The sequence below is a fragment of the Symphalangus syndactylus genome, chromosome 3, assembly GCF_028878055.3.
Source record: "Symphalangus syndactylus isolate Jambi chromosome 3, NHGRI_mSymSyn1-v2.1_pri, whole genome shotgun sequence".
Taxonomy (NCBI): Eukaryota; Metazoa; Chordata; class Mammalia; order Primates; family Hylobatidae; genus Symphalangus; species Symphalangus syndactylus.
The window spans coordinates 115,694,683-115,712,677 of record NC_072425.2 but is presented as its reverse complement, the minus strand read 5'-3'; positions in this window follow the sequence as shown (position 1 = coordinate 115,712,677).

The window sequence follows — 17,995 nt, the reverse complement described above, 5'->3', positions numbered from 1 at the left end:
GTCTTATTGCATATTTTGGAGGAGATACACACACATACACACATAGGCAGATGCACAATCTGCTAAGAAAAAAGATGGTAAACATCTTATATGATTATTTAATACCATTATTTGCTAACAAATGATAAGGCTCCTCCATTCCTCATATATTCCACAAAATTATACCATTTGACAAGTACCTAAAAATCAAAAGTACAGTTAAAAAAAAAGTTCAACATGTCTAATCATCAGGGAAGTGCAAATTAAAACCACAATGAGATACCACTTCGCACCTGTTAGAATGACTATTATAAAAAAGACAAAAGATAACAGGTATTGAAGATGTGGAGAAAGGAAACTCTTACACGCAGTTGTTGGAAATGAAAATTAATATAGCCATTATGGGAAAGGATATGGAGGTTCTCAAAAAACCTACAAGAGAACTGCCATTTCATTCAGCAATGCCACATCTGGATATATTGCTAAAGGAATTGAAGTTATTGTGCCAAAGAGATATCTACACACTCATGTTCATTGCAGCATTATTCACAATAGCCAAGATATGTAACCACCCTAAGTGTCCATCAATGGATGAGCAGCTAAAAATGTTAGGTATAGACATGCAATAGTACATTATCTATCTTTAAGAAAAAAGAAATTCTGTCATTTTTGATGACATTAATAGACCTGGAGAGCATTGTGATAAGCGACACAAGCCAGGCACAGAAAGACAAATACTGCATTGTCTCACTTGAGTGTGGAATTTTGAAAAGTTGATCTCATAAACACAGAAAATAGAAAGGTGGCTTCTATAGGCTGAAAGTAGGAATGGGGAAAGGGGAGATTAAAGGGTACAAAGTTTAAGTTGGACTAAAGGCGTATGTTTTCGTGATCTATTGAACTGCATGGTGACCACAGTTAATAATGGTGTATTATATATGTTAAAATTGCTGAAAGAGTGATTTGTAACATTCTCACCACATACACAAAAATAATTATTGGTGAGGTAATGAATACATTTATTCATTTCTTTTAACCTTTCTACAATATATACATATATGAAATCACATTTGGCCAGGCGCGGTGGCTCACGCTTGTAATCCCAGCACTTTGGGAGGCCGAGGCGGGCGGATCACGAGGTCAGGAGATCGAGACCATGGTGAAACCCCGTCTCTACTAAAAATACAAAAAATTAGCCGGGCGTGGTGGCAGGCGCCTGTAGTGTCAGCTACTCGGAGAGGCTGAGGCAGGAGAATGGCGTGAACCCGGGAGGCAGAGCTTGCAGTGAGCCGAGATCGTGCCACTGCACTCCAGCCTAGGGGACAGAGCGAGACTCCGTCTCAAAAAAAAAAAAAAAAAAAAAAAAAAAAAAGAAATCACATTTTATTCCATAAATGTATAAAATTATTATTTGTTGGCCAGGTGCAGTGGCTCATGCCTGTAATCCCAGCACTTTGGGAGGCAGAGGCAGGTGGATCACAAGGTCAGGAGTTCAAGACCAGCATGGCCAACATGGTGAAACCCCGTCTCTATTAAAAATACAATAAAAAAATTAGCTAGCCATGGTGGGATGCACCTGTAACCCCAAGTAGTCGGATGGCTGAGGCAGGAGAACTGCTTGAATCCCGGAGGCAGAGGTTGTAGTGAGCCAATATCGCACTACTGCACTCCAACCTGGGTGACAGAGCAAGACTCCAACTCGAAAAATAAAATTATTATTTACCATTTAAAATATTAAATTAATTTAGAAAAATGAATGTGCAGACATTAAGAAAGTTAAATAGCTGGGAGCAGTGGCTCACACCTGTAATCCCAGCACTTTGGGAGGCCGAGGCAGGCAGATCACCTGAGGTCAGGAGTTTGAGACCAGCCCGTCCAACATGGAGAAACCCAGTCTCCAACATGGAGAAAATTAGTCAGGTGTGGTAGTGCCTGCCTGTAATCCCAGCTACTTGGGAGGCTGAAGCGGAAGAATTGCTTGAACCTGGGAGGCGGAGGTTGCAGTAAGCCAAGATGGTGCCATTGCACTCCAGCCTGGGCAACAAGAGCAAAGCTCTGTCTCAAAAAAAAAAAAAAAAAGGACCTTTAATACATACATTCTTATATGTTTTTATTCTACTCCTTTCTGTAAAGTTATAGTAGGCTTTCTGTTGATTTGTTTCTCATTTCTCTAATATTGTGTAACTCTTTCATCTGTATTTCCAGTGGGTATGTTTTTTTGATATCTGGGTTTTTCTTTTTTCCTTTAGGCCAAGTAATTTTTGGCTAAATAATGAACAATCCTCATGAAAACCATAGGGATAATTTGAGGGCCAAGATCATGAATTGAAAAACTATGGCCTGCAAGTCACCACCTGTTTATGTAAAAATAGTTTATTGAAACATAGAATTTTTTTTTACATATATCTATGGTTGCTTTTGTGTACAAAGCAGAGGTGAATAGTTCCAACAGAGATCAACCCACAGAGCATTATATATTTACTTTTCTTACACATAAAATTTATATATACAATTTTCCTTTATAGCAAAAGTTTGCTGACTCCTGTTAAAGATGAATATTTATTCCTCCATAGAGGAATTTATTTTTATTTCTATAAATCAGTAAAGATCAGGGCAAACTACATAATTCCCAACAATATTAGGCTGATTTGATGCTGCATCTAATCGTTATAAAAATTTTTATTTCTCATTTGTTTAACTCCTAAAGTAAAATGTAGCTCTTCTGGAGTTGTAGCTTAAAACTTAGTATTTCTTTAATTTTACTTTGTTTTTTCATAAGTACCCTTCTCTGGGAAGGCTCTGTGTCCCAATTCTTGTTGTTCAACCCCAGATTTTACTTAACATTCTTCTTAGCTCCTCTTCTGCTTAACTAAATCTTTCTTTTTGGGATGTTTGTGACCTAGAGATTGCAGGTTTGTTTAATATAATGTTTATCTTATTCTTATATTACACTGTTAGTCCACTTTCATGCTGCTGATAAAGACATACCCAAGACTGGGTAATTTACAAAGGAAAAAGGTTTAATGAACTTACAGTTCCCTGTGGCTGGGAAGGCCTCACAATCATGGTGGAAGACAAGGGGTCACATCTTCCATAGATGGCAGCAGGCAAAAAGAGAGAGCTTGTGCAGGAAACTCCCCCTTATAGAACCATGAGATCTCGTGAGACTTATTCACCATCAGGAGAACAGCATGGGAAAGACCTGCCCCTATGATTCAATTACCTACCACTAGGTCCCTCCCACAACATGTGGGAATTCAAGATGATATTTGGGTGGGGACAAAGCCAAATTACATCATTCCACCCCAGCCTCTCCAAAACCCTCATGTCCTCACATTTCAAAACAAATCATGCCTTCCCAACAGTACTCCAAAGCTTTAACTCATTCCAGCATTAACTCAAAAGTCTACAGTCCAACATCTCATCTGAGACAAGGCAAGTCCCTTCTGCCTATGAGCGTGTAAAATTAAAGGCAAGTTAGCTAATTCCTGGATACAATGGGGGTACAGACATTTGGTAAATACAATCATTCCAAATGGGAGAAATTGGCCAAAACAAAAGGGCTACAGGCCCCATGCAAGTCCAAAATCCAGTGGGGAGTCAAATCTTAAAGCTCCAAAGTGATCTTTTTTGACTCCATGTTTCACATCCAGGTCATTTTGATGCAAGAGGTGGGCTCCCATGACCTTGGGCAGCTCTGCCTCTCTGGCTTTGCAGGATATAGCCCTGCTCCTGGCTGCTTTCACAGGCTGATGTTGAGAGTCTGTGTCTTTTCCGGGTACATGGTGCAAGCTCTCAGTGAATCTACCATTCTGGGGTCTGGAGGACAGTAGCCCTCTTCTCACAGCTCCAGTAGGTGGTACCCCAGTAGAGACTCTGTGTGGGGGGCTCTGACCCCACATTTTCCTTCTGCACTGCCCTAGCAGAGGTTCTCCATAAGGGCCTCACTCCTGCAAGAAACTTCTGCCTGGGCATCCAGGTGTTTCCATACATCCTCTGAAATCTAGGCGGAGGTCCCCAAACCTCAATTTTTGACTTCTGTGCACCTGCAGGCTCATTGCCACGTGAAAGTTTCAAAGGCTTGGGGCTTCTACCATGTGAAGCAACAGCCTGAGCTGTACCTTGGCCTACTTAAGTCACAGCTGGGATGGCTGGGACACAGGGTATCAAGTCCCTAGACTGCACACAGCAGAGGGATCCTGGGCCCGGCCCGCAAAACCATTTTTTCCTCCTAGGCCTCCAGGCTTGTGATGAGAGGGGCTACTGCAAAGATCTCTGATATGCCCTAGAGACATTTTCCCCTTTGTCTTGGTGATTAACATTTGGCTCCTAGTTACTTATGCAAATTTCTGCAGCGAGCTTGAATTTATCCTCAGAAAATGGGATTTTTTTTTCTATTGCATTGTCTGGCTGTAATTTTCCAAATTTTTATGCTCTTTTTACCTTTTAAAATTGAATGCCTTTAACAGCACACAAGACACCTCTTGAATATTTTGCTGCTTAGAAATTTCTTCCACCAGATACCCTAAATCATCTCTCTGAAGTTCAAAGTTCCACAAATATCTAGAGCTGGGGCAAAATGCTGCCAGTCTCTTTGCTAAAACATAACAAGAGTCACCTTTGCTCAGTTCCTAACAAATTCCTCACCTCCATCCGAGACTACCTCAGCCTGGATTTCATTGTCTATATCATTATCAGCATTTTTGTCAAAGCCATTCAACAAGTCTCCAGGGAGTCGCAAACTTACCCGCATTTTTCTGTCTTCCTCTGATCCCTCCAAACTGCTCCAACCTCTGCCTGTTTTGTATGACCAATGCCACCCTTCTACCATTTCCTGGAAGTGGCTATATGGCACAGAGAGGGAATTTGTGCGCTTCATAGAGGGCAAGCACAGCAATTGTCAGACATTGCATTGAACTCAGTGCTGCTCTGTCACAGTAAAAAGTAAAAGTAGGATGAATTGAGCTGACGTCCATGCACCAAAGGAGAATTTAATCCAGCCCTAGCCAGAAAGGAATCACCCGTTCCACTGGCAGGAACATGAGTTCCAGCAAGCCTTGCATCTGTGGGCTAAAGGACTCTGGCTTCTTACATGAATGTGAAGGGCAGTTTTAGTCCAGAAGGGGTGCAACTACTAGGTGAGCTATAGTTCAGAAGTGGATTCAGAGTCAGTGGACTTAGGGGGCATGCAATGAACTGAGACACCAGCCAGCTAAGAGAGTGTTTGTATCCCTCCACCCAAAACACAGGCTGCACAGTGCATGCCTCCCAAGAACACCCCTACTTTCCCCTTAAGGAGAGGAGAAGGAAGAGTAAGAGGACATTGCCTTGCATTGTGGATACAAGCTCAGCAACTGTAGAACAGGTCACCAGTCAGGCCCATGAAGCCCCCTTTCCAGGACCTACCTCATTTCTTTTGGCCAGAAGGGAACCTACTGCCATGAAGGGAAGAATCCAGTCCTGGCAGGACCCATTGTCAGATGACTAAAGAGCTGTTTGGCCCTGAATAACCAGGAGTGATACCCGGGTAGCATAACTCGGGCCTTTGGTGAAACACCAAGACTTGCTGGCTTCAGGTGAGTCAACACATCCCCAGCTGTGGTGGCTATGGGCAGAGATGCCTTATGCTTGAGGAAAGTGGAAGAAAATGTGAAGGAGACTTTGTCTTGCATTTTAACTACCAGCAGGCCCTTGGGATCCCCAGTTCCAGGCCTTGGTACTTCTATGGCATTTCTGGACCTCCCTGGGCCGGGGGAGAGCCCACTGCCCTGAATGGTGAGTCTGAGGCCAGGCAGCATTTACCACAAGCTGACTTAAGTATCCGTGAGCCTTAAGGAAACATCAGTGGTAGCCTGGCAGTACTCTTTCTGAGCCTGTGGTGGTAGTAGTTATGAAGTGAAGCTTCTCTTCCTGTGTAAAGGGTAGGAAACAGTAGGAAGGACTACATCTATGGTTTGAGTGAAGGCTCAGTTGAATTACATTAGAAAATCATAGACATTTCTAAGGTTTTTGACTCCTGTCTCTAGGTCCAAGACTATACCTCTGGACCTACTCAGGATAATGGCATAACCCACATCGAAGGGAAAGACACAAGATTGGCTGGCTTTACCACATGCTGATTGTAGACTCCCAGGACCATGAACAATCATAGGCAGTATCCAGGGTGAGTATACAGCCAGCTTTGCATGAGACCCAGTGCTGTGCTGGCTTCAGGTCTGACCCAGCACAGTTCCAGTGGTGGTGGCAAGAGGGGTGCTTGTGTCACCCCACTCCCACCTCCAAGTGGCTCAGAACAGAGAGAGAGAGAGAGAGAGAAAGAAAGAGAGAGAGAGAGATCTCATTAGTTTGGGAGAAAGCAAGGGAAGAGAACAAGACTCTCTGCCTGGTAATCCATACAATTCTTCCAGATGTTATGAAAGACCATCCAAGGAAGAATGTCTACAAGTCTGCAAGAACCTCAGTGTTACTGGGTTTGGAGTGCGCTCTCAGGCAGATATGGCTTAGATTAATTCCACCAAGTCCTCTCAAATTCCGGGAAAGCCTTCCCAAGAAGGCTGGTAAAAAATAGCCCAGACTGCAAAGATGACAGAAAATACCTGACTCTTGATTGCCTAGACACAGACAAACATCTATAAACATGAAAACCATCCAGGAAAACACGACCTCACCAAATAAACTAAACAAGACACCAGGGACCAGTCCTGGAGAAACAGATATGTGACCTTTCAGACAGAGAATTCAAAATAGCTGTTTTGAGGAAACTCAAGGAAATCCAAGATAACACAGAAAAATAATTCAGAATACTAAGAGATAAATTTAACAAAGACACTGAAACAATTCACAAGAATGAAGCTGAATTTTTGGAGTTGAGAAATGCAGTTGACATAGTGAAGAATGCATCAGAGTCATAAAAGCAGAATTCATTAAACAGATGAAAGAATTAGTGAGCTTGAAGATAGGCTATTTGAATATACAAGGCAGAGGAGACAAAATAAAAAAGAATAAAAAACAATGAAGCATGTATATAGGATCTAGAAAATAACCTCAATGGGCAAATTTAAGAGTCATTAAACATAAAAGGGAGGTAAAGAAAGAGATAGGGATAGAAGGTTTATTGATAGAGATTTAAAAAAAAGGAAACTTACCAAACCTAGAGAAAAATATCAATAATCAAGTGCAAGAACACCAAGCTGACTGAACCCAAAGATGACTACCTTAAAGGTATTTAGTATTCAAACTCCCAAAGGTCAAGGATAAAGATAAGATCCTAAAAGCTGCAAGAGAAAAGAAACAAATCACATGCAATGAACTCCAATATGTCTGGCAGCAGACATTTCAGTGGATATCTTACAGTCCAGGAAAGAGTGGCGTGATACACTTAAAGTGCTAAAGAAAAAAAAAACTTTTACTCTAGAATAGTATATCTGGTGAAAATATTCCTCAAAAATGAAGAAGAAATAAAGACTTTCCCAGGCAAACAAAAGCTGAGGAATTTCATCAGTACAAGACCTGTCCTACAAGAAATGCTAAAGGGAGTACTTTTATCAGAACAAAAGGATGTCAAAATCAATAAAAAAATCATCTGAAGGTACAAAACTCACTGGCAGTAGTAAGCACAGAGAAAAAAGCAGAATATTATAATACTGTAAATGTGGTGGATAAACTATTCTTAAGTAGAAAGAGTAGATGTTGAATCAATCAAAAATAATCACTACAACAACTTTTCAAGACATAGGCTGTACATTAAAGACATGAATGGAAACAACAAGAAGTTAAAAAGCAGGTGGACGATGTTGAGATATCGAGTTTTTATTAGTTTTCTTTTGCTTGCTTGTTTGTTCCTGCAAACCGTGTTGTTATCAGCTTAAAATAATAGATTATAAGGGAGTATTTGGAAGCCTCATGGTAACCTCAAATCAAAAGGCATACAATGGATACACAAAAAAACAAAAACCAAGAAATTAAGTCTTACTGCTTGAGAAAATCACCTTCACTAAAAGAAAAATTGATTAATTACAATGTTTCTTTATTGATTTTCTCTCTGGAAATTTTGCCCAGTGTTGAAAGTGGGGTGTTGTAATTTCCAGCTATTATTTTACTGTAGTCTATCTCTCTCTTTAGCTCTAATAAAATTTGCTTTATATATCTGTGTGTTCCAGGGTTTAGTGCATGCATATTTACAATTGGGATATTCTCTTGCCCCTTTATCATTACATACCGACCTTCTTTGTCTCTTCTCAGGGTTTTTGTCAATCGGTGTAGCTATGCTTGCTCTTTTTTCATTTCTATTGGCATCTAGTATCTTCTTCCAATCTTTTGTACTCAGTCTATATGTGTCTTTATAGGTGAAATTAGTGTCTTGTAGGCAGTAGGCAACAGATGAGTGGGTCTTGTTTGTGTTATCCAGTCAGCCACTCTTTGTCTTTTGATTGGAGAGTTTAGTCCATTTTCATTCAATGTTATTACTAATAGAGACTTACGCCTGACATTTTGTTATTTGTTTTCTGGTTGTTTTGTTGAACTACTTTTCCTTTTCCTTTTCCTTCATTCCTTTCTTTGTTTGTTTCTTTTTTTTTTTTTTTTTTTTCTGAGACAGTTTTGCTCTTGTTGCCCAGGCTGGAGTGCAATGGTGAGATCTCAGCTCACCACAACCTCTGCCTCCTGGGTTCAAACGATTTTCCTGCCTCAGCCTCCCAAGTAGCTGGGATTATAGGTATGCACCTCCATGCCGTCTAATTTTGTATTTTTAGTAGAGATGGGGTTTCTCCATGTTGATCAGGGTGGTTTCGAGCTCCCGACCTCAGGTGATCTGCCTGCCTCAGCCTCCCAATCTTTCTGTCTTTCTTTATTTCTGACAAAGGTGCCAAGGAGATACACTGGGGAAAATGTAGTGTGATAAATAAATGATGCTGGAAAAACTGGATGTCCACATGCAGAAGAAAGAAACTAGATCCCTTATCTCTTGCCATTTACCAAAATCAAATAAAAATGGATTAACTACTTATATCTGACTTCAATCTGTGGAATTACTAAAAGAAAACATTGGGAAAATGGGATTCTATTCAGTTAAAATGCTTCTGCACAGCAAAGGAAACAATTAACAAAGTGACAACCCACAGAATAAAAGAAAATACTTGCAAACTGCCCTTTTCTCAAGGGACCAATAACAAGAATATACAAGAAGCTCAAACAACAACTCAAGAGGAAAAAATTTAACAATGCTGTAAAAAAATGGACAAAAGATCTGAACTGACATTTCTCAAAAGAAACATACCAATGGGACAGGCATATGAAAAGGTGCACAACATCACTGATCATCAGTTAAAAACATCAAAACTACAATGAGATATCCACTCATCCCAGATAAAATGGTTTTTATCCAAAAGACAGGCAGTGACAAATGCTGGTGAGGACAGGGAGAAAAGGAAACCCTTGTACGCTGTTGCCATTACCTGTCTTTTGGATAAAGGCCATTTTAATTAGGATGGGTTGATATGTGGGAATGTACATTAGTACTACCACTATGGAGAACAATTCAGAGGTTCCAGAAAAAGCTAAAAACAGAGCGACATATGATCCAGCATTTCACTGCTAGGTATATACCTAAAAGAAAGGAAATCAGTATATTGAAGAGACCTGTATCCCCATGTTTACTTCAGCATTATTCACAATAGCCAAAATTTGGAAGCAAGCTAGGTGTCCATCAAGAGATGAATGGATAAAGAAAATGTGGTACATATACACAATAGGGAACTCTTCCTTCCTAAAAATAATGAGATCCTGTCATTTGCAACAGCATGGATGGAACTGGAGGTCATTATGTTAAGTGAAATAAGCCAGGCATGGAAAGACAAGCTTTGTATGTTCTTTTTTTGTGGGAGCTAAAAACTAAAACAATTGAACTCATGGAGAAAGAGAGTAGACGGGTGGTTACCAGAGGCTGGAAAGGGTAGTGAGGGGGAAATTCATATGGTTAATGTGCACAAATATATAGCTAGAAAAAATGAATAAGACCTAGCATTGCTACCACAAAAGGGTGACTATAGTAAAATACAATTTAATTGTACATTGAAATATATATAAAAGAATTGGCCAGGTGCAGTGGCGCACACCTATAATCTCAGCACTTTGGGAGGCAGAGGTGGGCAGATCACCTGAAGTCAGGAGTTCGGGACCAGCCTGGCCAACATGGTGAAGCCCCATCTCTACTAAAAATACAAAAATTAGCTGAGCATGGTGGCAGGCGCCTAATCCCAGCTACTCAGGAGGCTGAGGCAAGAGAATTGCTTGAATCCGGGAGGCAGAAGTTGCAGTAAGCCGAGATTGCGCCATCACACTCCAGCCTGGGAGACAACAGCGAGACTTCATCTTAGAAAAAGAAACATATATAAAAGTGCATAATTGATTGTTTGTAATTGTTTGTAACACAAAGGATAAATGCTTGAGGGGATGGATACCCCATTTACCCTGATGTGATTATTGCACATTGCATGCTTATATCAAAATATCTCATGCAACACATAATTACATACTATATACAGACAAATTAAAAATAAAAAAGAGAAAATGAAGTCATCCACTGTACAGCTTTTTTGATTATCACTTTTTGCAGATGAACCCTTTAACCTTATTATGATAAAGGGCATGATAGGGACGAGCAAAGTTACTGATGAGCTATCTTGGTATAAACATTTTAAAGACAATAAAAAGCATGATGTATTAATATCATTTATATATGTTGCTTTCTTTTGTTGTATTTACATAATTTTGATGAAATCTACCTTGAAGTTTGTTGAGTAATCAACTCCAACAGATGTTTAAATCTTATTTTTGATCTACTGAATTTTAAACGTATTGTAAAATTTCCATGTTTATTCAACTTTGTCTCCACAGTGCCTAATATAAGGAATGAACAAGTAAAAAAATTAGGGCAGAAAGAAATGGAACGGAGTCAGAAATTAAATAATTTGAATACCTAAGACAAAACATATTTTCTCTTAATGTAAAAATCAAGCTGCATTGTAAGATATGTATTATTAAAATGGCCCAAATAAGGGAAAAAGTAATTAGAATAAATACAATGGATATTCTAATGTGTGTGAAAATATTTTTTACATTAAGCAACCCGGTTTCATACATTTAAAACTCCATACTGTGGCAAAGCTGTTTTGCACTTGAAATCCTCAAGTTATTTATTTATAGAAAATGTAATTAAGCATAGTTTTATTAGTTTTAACACAACTGTGTCTTGCTATTTCTCATAGATGAATTTTCTAAATTGTTTACTGTTTATTAGGATCCCTAGCATTTTACCAATCTCCAAAATCTTCCAGACTTCTGTGGTATATCTAATATTTAGGATAAACTGAGAAAACAAGGGAGTGGGAAAAGCAAAGATATTTAGTTCTGTGATGCATTTCTAAGATAAATCTCTAAAATCGCAAAAGGCAACGTTTCAAACGAGTTGTGCTCTCCCAAATGTTGATTGTGTTTCCTTTTGTACCTAGAAGATAATCCCTTAATTGCATACAGTCATTTATTTCCATTAGAGGCAACATAGAGTGCCTTAAAGGTTTTCCACCTTGTTCCTGATACTTGCCCTCTGTTCTCTTATATTTTCTCTTTTTCATATCTTCTATTAGTAAGGAAAAAGCCTATTTATCTATTTGTAAAAATTGTTGAAATAACTAATGCAAGTGAGGTTATATATGGATGTTGATTTTCCCAACTCTTATTAACAATCTAACCATTGTGCAAAAAGTTCTAATGAAATATTTTACTGTGAAATTTTACTTTTCTTGGCCTTTTGGTGACCTCACTTGGATAATTACAGCATATGGTCCCAGTGAGTATGAAAAGTGAATATAAAATTTAACTGTTTTAAAACATGCCAAAAGCTAGTATAACAATAATTCTTCCTAGTGTTTTCTAATGAACAAAATGATAATTTACCAGATGTTTTAGATTTACAATAATTAGAATCATAAAATCTTTCCAATAGTATTGGCCAAAAATGTACAACATTGTATATTATATACTTCAGCTGTGATTTTCTAGCCTAAATTAATTTATCAGGCTCTTTGTTAAAAATGTACAAAGTTATATCATTGATTTTAAGTCTGAACTGTAGTTTAAAAAATTATGTTTATTATCTATTGCAATCACTCTGTTATAATCACAAGAGCTTTCAGAAGTCAAATTGTGGAAGAGTTTATCATTTTAGGAGAAAATAGCTATCCTTAGTGAATTATACAATAGTTTGAAGATCCATATTCTTAGAAGTTCATGTGAAAGGCAGTCAGAATGTTAAATATATTATTCACACATGTTTAACATGAGTTTAACAGAAGCAACTTTTTCAATAACAATATAATACTGAGTTAGTATAATCGACTTATATATATTATGTATATTTGAAAATGTAACATATTTTAAAATTAAATCTCTAGGGCGTTTCCAGTGAGGGTTACTAGTTAACAGGGAGAAACAATCTTGTACTATGTCTAAGTCACTGTTACATTATTTGTTAAAAGCTCATTGACCATCTCAAAACTATTTCTTTTTTTTTTTTTTTTTGAGACGGAGTCTTGCTGTGTTGCCCAGGCTGGAGTGCAGTGGCGCAATCTCGGCTCAATGCAAGCTCCGCCTCCCGGGTTCATGCCATTCTCCTGCCTCAGCCTCTCCAAGTAGCTGGGACTACAGGTGCCTGCCACCACACCCGGCTAATTTTTTTGTATTTTTAGTAGAGACGGGGTTTCACCGTGGTCTTGATCTCCTGACCTCAAAACTATTTCTATATCTACTTCTTTCTGAAGTGAATAATGGTTGTCTTCAGAATTATTACTCATTATCGGGACAAATTAATGATAGTATCTAAAATATGTATTTTGCTTCTGCTGTACACAGAGTGACTATTTAAGATAATTATACCTTGTTTATGTATACAGAAGCAAGTTAAACACCAAAGGCATTTTCTGACAATATGTCCAACTACATGCAGCCAGAAAGCATCGCTCCCACCAAGAAAGTCCAAATTATTGAGTAAACCAAACCTATCTGGGCAGATCTTCAGAGAGAAAACCCAGAGTGAAAGGGGAGGTGGCACTGACACCACAGCGAAAGAGAGAGGACGCTGGGAACCCTGCATGAAATATCTGAATACTAAGGCTAGTTCCTGATCCTGAATGGCTCCTGCGGAAGAGATGTATGAGGGAACTGAGGAACAGCCTACTCTTGCCATGGGCCTCTGGGATCCTAGCTGCAGATTATCCTACATCCCACCTCATGGACCTGTGAGCCGGCAGGAGCATCTGCCCGGGGAGTAGGCAAAAACGGCTTTGGCCAGCAGAGTCCAGGAGCTTTTGTGCACAGGGTGGCTCTGACAGAGCATGGCCACAAGTGTCCACTCCCCAGGTCTTCTCATCTTCCTCAGATAGGCTGTAGACCCAGTTGACCGCTGGGCCAGGACAAAGTGCAGCTAGGCCTGGGGTGCAGTGGCTCACGCCTGTAGTCCCAGCACTTTGGAAGGCCAAGGTGAGCAGGTTACTTGAGATCAGGAGTCCAAGGCCAGCCTGGCCAACATGTGAAACCCCGTCTCTACTACAAATACAAAAACTAGCAGAGCATGGTGGTGCCACAGGGGCTCCCCTGTAATCTCAGCTACTTGGGAGGCTGAGGTAGGAGAATCGCTTGAACCTGGGAGGTTGCAGTGAGCCAAGATCGCACCACTGCACTCCAGCCTGGGCAACAGAGCAAGACTCCGTCTCAAACAAAAACCAAAAACCAAAACAAACAAACAAAAAAGGTGCTGCTGGCTTCTCTGTGGGACTGGGACATGTCTGTTCTGTAGGCCCTCCTGCCCATCAGCCCCTGCAGGGTCCCTGCCTCGCCGCCGCACATTGCACCCTCCGCTGACCTCCCTGGGTGCTTTTCTCTACCTAAGTACTTTCCCAGCAACCTGTAAGCACTTTGGATCCCCCATGAACAGCCTGGCCCTGAGGCAGACCATCTGGTTGCCCCAGGGCTGCAGCATGCAGCTTGAGAGTGCTGAGCTGAGAGCTGTGGTAGGCATTTGAGTGGGACTGGATCCCCTACTCTCGGATCATGGAGAAGGACAAGATGCACAGCAGGTTCAGGGACCAGCGGGAGCAGGGATGATCCAGAAAGGATGTGGTGTGTCCTATCTCCCTGCTACAGCTTCTGTCTGAGAAAGCCCCGTGGCCCAGAACATCTACCAAACAAATTCAGGTGCAGCACCAGTGATCAAAGGGGGCTCCCTCAAGGCCCGGGGGCACACCTGATGAAGGGGTTCTCTCTGTCCCCACCCCACAATGCAGAGCACGCCTGCAAGTGAAAAGAAATACAAAATAGCCATGCACTGAGTAAGTGCATGTCCATCAGCAATTATTCTTAATCACCATCTACTAAATCACATCCCAAACTAAAACACCAAAAAAGTCATTCTGTTAATATACATACCTGGGAAACCAGGAGCGAGGATTGACCGGGAAATAAAGATCTTCTACAGTGCCTTGACCCTCTTAAAGTATCTGGAAATGAACCCAACTGACTATACAGAACTTATACCACAGTCAAAGGAATACCAGCACCCGCCAGATGAGAAATGATCATCACAAGAAAAGCTAGAATGTCCCCTTACTTCCAAAGAAGCCCACTACCCCCCACCCCCACCCCCAAAATTGTACTTAACCAGACTGAAATGGCTGAAACGACCCACAGAATTTAGCATCTGTATGAAAAAGGAGCTTACTGAGATGCAGAGAAAGTTGAAACCCAATCCAAGGAATCCAAGGAATCCAGTAATACGATCCAAGAGGCGAAGGACAAAATGGCCATTTTAAGAACCAAAGTGAGCTTCTGGAACCAATAATTTCACTACAGGAATCTCACATTACAACTGGAAGTATTAACAGTAGAATAGACTAAGTTGAGGAAAGAAACTCAGAGCTCAAAGAAAAGTTATTTGAATCAATTCAGGCAAAAATAAAGAGAAAATAATGTAATAAATTGAACAAAACCTCTCAGAAATACGGGATTATGTAAAGAAATGAAATTTAAAACTCACTGGCACTCCTGACAGAGAAGGAGAGAGAGTAAGCAATGTGGAAAATATATTTGAGGATAAAGCCCACACAAAATTTCCCTAATTTCACTAGAGAGGTTGACATGCAAATTTAAGAAACACAGAGAACCCTGCTAGATACTACATAAGACAACCAATTTCAAATCACGTAGTGATCAGATTCACCAAGGTTAATGTGAAAAAAAAAATTTTAAGGCAACTAGAGAAAAAGATCAGTACACCTACAAAGGAAAACCCCATCAGGCTAGCAGTAGACTTCTTAACAGAAAATTTACAAGCCAGAAGAGATTGGGGACCTAATTCCTGCATCCTTAAATAAAAGAAATTTTAACCAAGAATTTCATATCCTGCCAAATTAAGCTTCATAAGCAAAGGAAAAATAAAATTATTCTCAGACAAGCAAATGCAGGAAATTTGATAACTCTAGACCAGCTTGGGGCCAGGCGCAGTGGCTCATGCCTGTAATCCCAGCACTTTGGGAGGCCGAGGTGGATGGATAGAGACCATCCTGGCTAACATGGTGAAACCCCATCTCTAATAAAAAATACAAAAAATTAGCCGGGCGTGGTGGTGGTGCCTGTAGTCCCAGCTACTCGGAAGGCTGAGGCAGGAGAATGGCGTGAACCCAGGAGGCAGAGCTTGCAGTGAGTCAAGATCATGCCACTGCACTCCAGCCTGGGCAAGAGAGAGAGACTCTGTCACAAAAAATAAATAAATAAATAAATAAATAAATAAATAGACCAGCCTTATGAGAGGTTCATAAGGAAGTGCTAAACATGGAATCAAAAGAATGACACCTGCTATCACAAAAACACATTTAAGCAGATAGTCCACAGACACTTTAAAATAACTACACAATCCATTCTACATAACCACCAGGTAACAACACAATTATGGAATCCAAATCTCACATATCAAGGCTAACCCTGAATGTAAATAAGTTCAACACACCAATTGAAAGACATGGAATGGCAAGCTGGATAAAAAGACAAGATCCAATCATCTGCTATCATTAGCAGACCCATCTCATGTAATAACACCAAGAGGCTCAAAGTAAAGGGATGGAGAAAGATCAAGGATACAAACGGAAAACAAAAAAGAGCAGGAGTCACTATTCTTATGTAAGCTAAAACATACTTTAAACCGACTGCTATTAAGAAGGGCAAAGAAGGGCATTGCATAATGTTAGAGGGTGCAATTCAACAGGAAGAGTTAATTATCCTAAATATATATGCACCCAACAATGGACCACTCATATTTATAAAACAAGTTCTTCCTGATCTACAAAAAGACTTAGACAATCACACAATGAAAGTGGGAGACTTCAACACCCCACTAAGAGAATTAGATAGGTCATCTAACAAAGCAATTCTTGATTTAAACTTGACACTTGACCAATTGACCTAAAAGACATCAACAGAATACTCCACCCAGCAACCACAGAATATATATTACTCTCACCTGTACACAGAACATACTTCAAGATTGACCACATGCTCAGCTATAAAGCATGTCTCAGTAAATTTAAAAAAAAAAATACCAAACACATTCTCCGACCACAGTACAATAAAAATATAAATCAATATCAAGAAGCTCTCTTAAAACTATACATATACATTTAAACTAAACAACTTGCAGCTGATTAACTTCTGGGTAAACATCAAAATTAAGTTAGAAATAAAAAATTATTTGAAATTGATGAAAATAGGGAAACAATTTGCCCCAATCTCTGGGATACAGCTAAAACAGTATTAAGAGGAATGTTTATGGTACTAACCACCTTCATCAAAAAGTTAGAAAGATCTCAAATTAACAATCTAGGTTTGCATCTGGAAGAACTAGAATAAAAAGAACAAACCAACTCCTAGATGTAGCAGAATGAAAGAAATAACTAGGCCAGATGCAATGGCTCACGTCTGTAATCTCAGCACTTTGGAAAGCTGAGGCAGGAGGGTTCCTTTAGGTCAAGAGTTTGAGACCCACCTGGGCAACATAGCAAAAACCTAACTCTACAAAAAAGTCAAAAAATTAGACACAGTTGGTGGCAGGCGACTGTAAGTCTCAGCTAGTTGGGAGGCTTAGTCAGAAGGATCACTTGAGCCAAGGAGTTTGAGGCTGCAGTGAGCTATGATCATGCCATTGCAGTCCATCCTGAATTACAGAGTGAGACCCTATCTCAAATAAAAAAAAAAAAAGAAAGAAAGACAGAGAGAGAGAAAGAAGCTACAATTAGAAAAGAACAGAACAAAACTGAGAAGCAAAAATCAAGAATTGGTCCTTCAAAAGAATAAATAAGATTTATAGACCACTGGCTGGATTAACAGAAAAAAAAGAAAGAGAGGATCCAAATAAGTGCAATCAGAAATGACAAAGTTTACAATAAAAATGATTGCTCAGAAGTACAAAAAGATCCTCAGAGACTGTTACAAACAACTCTATTCACACAAATTAGAAAAATCTAGTGGAAATGGATAAATTTCTGGAAACATATAACCTTCCAAGTTTGAACCAGGAAGAATGTAAAAACCTGAAAAAATGAATAACAAGTTTTGAAATTGAATAAGTAATGAAAACCCTACCAAACAAAGAAAGTACTGGATAAGATAGATTCACGGCCAAATTCTACCAGACATACAAGAAAGAACTGGTACCAATCCTACCGAAACTATTCAAAAACATCAAGAAGGGGCTCCTCCCTAACTCACCGTCTGAAGCCAGCAACAGTTTGATATCAAAATCTGGGAGAGACACAAGTAAAAAGATATTGGATCTTCAGCCAATTTTCGTGATGAACCTGACACAAAAATCTTTAACAAAATACTAGCAAACCAAATCTAGCAGCACATCAGAAAGTTAATACAAGAGCAAGTAGGCTTTATTCCTGAGATGCAAGGCTGGTTCAATATACGCAAA